Genomic DNA, 3,131 nt, shown 5'->3' with positions numbered 1-3,131 from the left:
ACATTTGTTTTTACAGTGTTGTAAAAGTGGAGTTATTAGGAAATCAGCCTATAATTGCCTTCTTAATGATTCTTACTCTTCTGCATTCATTCAGAGAGAGTCATCTCTATTGTATCAGGTATAAAAAGAGCAGCTTCACTGACATGGTTTATGACTTTATTAAAACCAAGGATTTTATATTAATAACTATCAGCTCCTCAGCTATATTTCCCCAGCGAAGAAAATGTGTATATTGGTGTAGGTCCAAGGCAATTTGTAAACACAAAGTATTAAAAGGCTCAACAATTCTAAAAAGTTTTAATTGGAAACTCAACAAATTGCTTTGCAACATCTTAATGCTTCAATATGGAGCTCTCAGATAATGAGGAGCTAATTAAGGGGCCAGGATTCATTTTTTTATGATAACTGTCTCCATGTGGGCCCTGCATTCGGTGCTTGCAGAACTAATGAAGGTCAGAGAAGTAACAGCAAAGGAAGAAAGGAAAATCTTTAGCTCTCAGTGTTGTGGTGATGCTAAGCAACAGTCAGTATTTCTGCCTGGGTTTTAGGCCAGGTGCTGAGCGAGCTTCATTTAATTCAACGGGACAGTCTGTGCAAGCGCTATCGCCGCTCTAAGCTGCATTTCACAGCCCATTGCTGCTCCCCATGGGCTTTGCCACCGGTGGGGGAAGGATGAGCTTCATTTCCACGTGTCAGCCCCGAAAGCCAGGCTCTCCCCTGCACACAAAACCAGTTACGCACATTGCTGGATATGGCCTGGAGAATGACAGAAATACCACGGTGACGAGGTGCAGGGAGCTGCTTTGCCTGTGGTCTGAGCTGGCCAGACACACAGCCGGGCGGTCGGGAGCCACATAGCCGTGTTCGTGTCCTGCCGTGCCCAAAAGCTGGGCAGGCACTCTGTGGGGTGGGCACGAGGGCTCCAGGGAAGGGGTTGTCTCAGAGCAAAGGATAGAAAAGGACCATGGCTCAGTGAACTGCAAGAATGAGAGCAAACCCCATCAGATACCCCATTCATCCCAAGGTGGGTATGAACCAGCTGGAGAGCATCGGTTCAGCTGACTCAAAGGATGAAGGACAGCAATGTCGTGACATGCAAAATTAAATCTGTCCAGTTACTTGCTCAGCTATGGAGCTGGGACTCAGCATGGCTGATGGGGCTGGGAGCAGAGCCTGGGTTCTGCATCAAACCAAAACCTTCACAAGTATCTAGTATAGTGCTTTCGAATTAATCCCTTGTAAAATATTAACAACATGTAAACACACATAGAAAAGTATGGTCAGATGTTTCTCTGAAGTAACTGGCTGGCTCCCATTACTAAATTTGGGCCAGCAAGCCTCGTGCACCAAATAATTAAGTCATAGGCTATAGAAAGCAATCCTCTGGGACGTACTTGTCTTTGAACGGCTCATCCACTTGAAAAGTAATACATACCATTAAGTATATGACCATATGGCATCCATTTATAGAATATTGCACTACAGGCAAATAGGACAAAGGTACACCCCTTAAAGCACTTTTCTCATCTCATTAACTTTGGGTACATGTTACAGAAAAGCTTCTCTGTCTTTGTTGTGTTCAAGGACATTTTGTGCTGTTCAGTCTTGTCTTAAACGAATTGCACTACGAAAATTAGAATCTAAATGTAGCTGTGCCCTAAAGCAAACAGCATTATTTTGCCTTTCTGTAATTCAATTTATTTTTGCAGATCAATGTTTTGAAGCAAACGTGTTCTTTTGTCCTCATATCTTACCTAATGACAAAGCTGACTGTGGGTAATTTGGCACATGGCAGTGCTTCGGTGTGGCAGTGCGCCTGGCCAGGTTGCTGGCAGATTCAGGTGGTGCCCTGCCACGTGCTCTGGTCTACCTGAAACATGTCCCCAAAACCGGACAGATCGGCTGGGACAATCTCCGTGAACACCTACAGAGGTCTTAGAGAAGACCCGTCTGGTGCTCAGGGTGATTAGCACAGCTCCATGGCGTGCAGGCAACAGAGGACGCAGAGCCCAGCTGCTGGGACAATAATCTGCACCGAAAAGCAATTCAGCGTGTAGTGCAGCTGACAACAGCCATGATTCAAAACTATGGCAAGACTGCAGAAGACTCACCCCGATGCACTTGAGGGGGTGCAGTGAGCGGTGGCTGCAAAACCCAGCCCCTGGTGCAGGCATCGGCGTCCGTCCCATTGATTGCAGCGGTCGCTGGATCCAGCTCTAAATTATAAAAACAGCGTGCTCCCCTTAAATGAGTTTGCAGTGAAGAAATACATTAATTAAATAGAAATGACTGCAGGTGCCTTACAGCTTTTTGGCTTAACAGATTTCTCTTGTGCGTTGAAGATCAATACTGCTGCCAAGTACACCATGGGTCTCTAGCCCCCTTTTTTAGCTTCTTGGAGGGAAAACCACTGCTAAATATCGAAGATCTCCACAAACCTGGCAGTCCAGAGCCCTGGAAACATGGTGCATAGCAAAGAAACGAGTCCTCAGAGAGCCGTCCCCATTCTGGATACAGCCAGCATTTCAGTAAGCAGAGTAGTGCTGACACAGGGCAGTATCACAAACCCATGTAACTGGCTGAAACATCTACATGTGCAGGATTGTTCATTGCTTGTGGTTTAACCTGGCTCTGGGAAACCAGATTACGCCATTTTCTTCTTTCCCCTCTCCTCCTGCTGAAGACCCCAGCAGGGACCTTCTAGCTAAGACTGAGAGGTTGAAATCCATATGTGCCATTTGCAGCAGTCACCAGTTGCTTATATTCAATTGCCTGACCTCAGTGATCCATGCTCCTTCCAAGAGCCCTGATGCATCTGTCTGCTGAGTTCAAAGGCTGAACCTCATCAGTGAATATAGCTGTTCACATACCACTCGGCTGAAAAATCATCACACCTGGTGCTGCTAAACACAGTCACCTGCTTCTCTCTTTGGAAAGGAGGCAACAGGGATCTAATGACACCGGAGCAAGCCCTTTGTAGCTCGCACAGGTACCAGGCATCCCTGCTGCCCACGAGCTCCAGCTCAGCAGGCTCCTGGGGCGGGCAGCGAAGGCAGGATGGGTCCTGCCCCTTCGCCTGGGACCGGCTGTGGCATGGGAATTGCTGAATACTGCTCTCCTTGGGGCAGAGG

General features: G+C 47.1%; 1 long non-coding RNA gene across 2 annotated transcripts; it reads right to left on the bottom strand.

The window, feature by feature from the left end:
* Window positions 1–243: 243 nt before the first annotated feature.
* On the bottom strand, window positions 244–2,763 carry LOC148056252 (uncharacterized). Of its 2 annotated transcripts, none has more exons than XR_015703773.1 (3): window positions 2,439–2,763; window positions 2,112–2,216; window positions 244–756 (listed from the first exon to the last, which is right to left on the bottom strand). It is a non-coding gene; the product is annotated as an uncharacterized LOC148056252 (long non-coding RNA). The 2 variants fall into 2 exon arrangements; XR_015703774.1 differs by having other exon boundaries at window positions 244–717.
* Between the last annotated feature and the right edge of the window lie 368 nt (window positions 2,764–3,131).

Source organism: Nipponia nippon, unplaced genomic scaffold (genome assembly GCF_047370975.1).
Source record: "Nipponia nippon isolate SJK-2023a ecotype South Korea unplaced genomic scaffold, ASM4737097v1 scaffold_16, whole genome shotgun sequence".
NCBI lineage: Eukaryota > Metazoa > Chordata > Aves > Pelecaniformes > Threskiornithidae > Nipponia > Nipponia nippon.
This window is presented reverse-complemented; position numbering and strand designations above follow the sequence as displayed.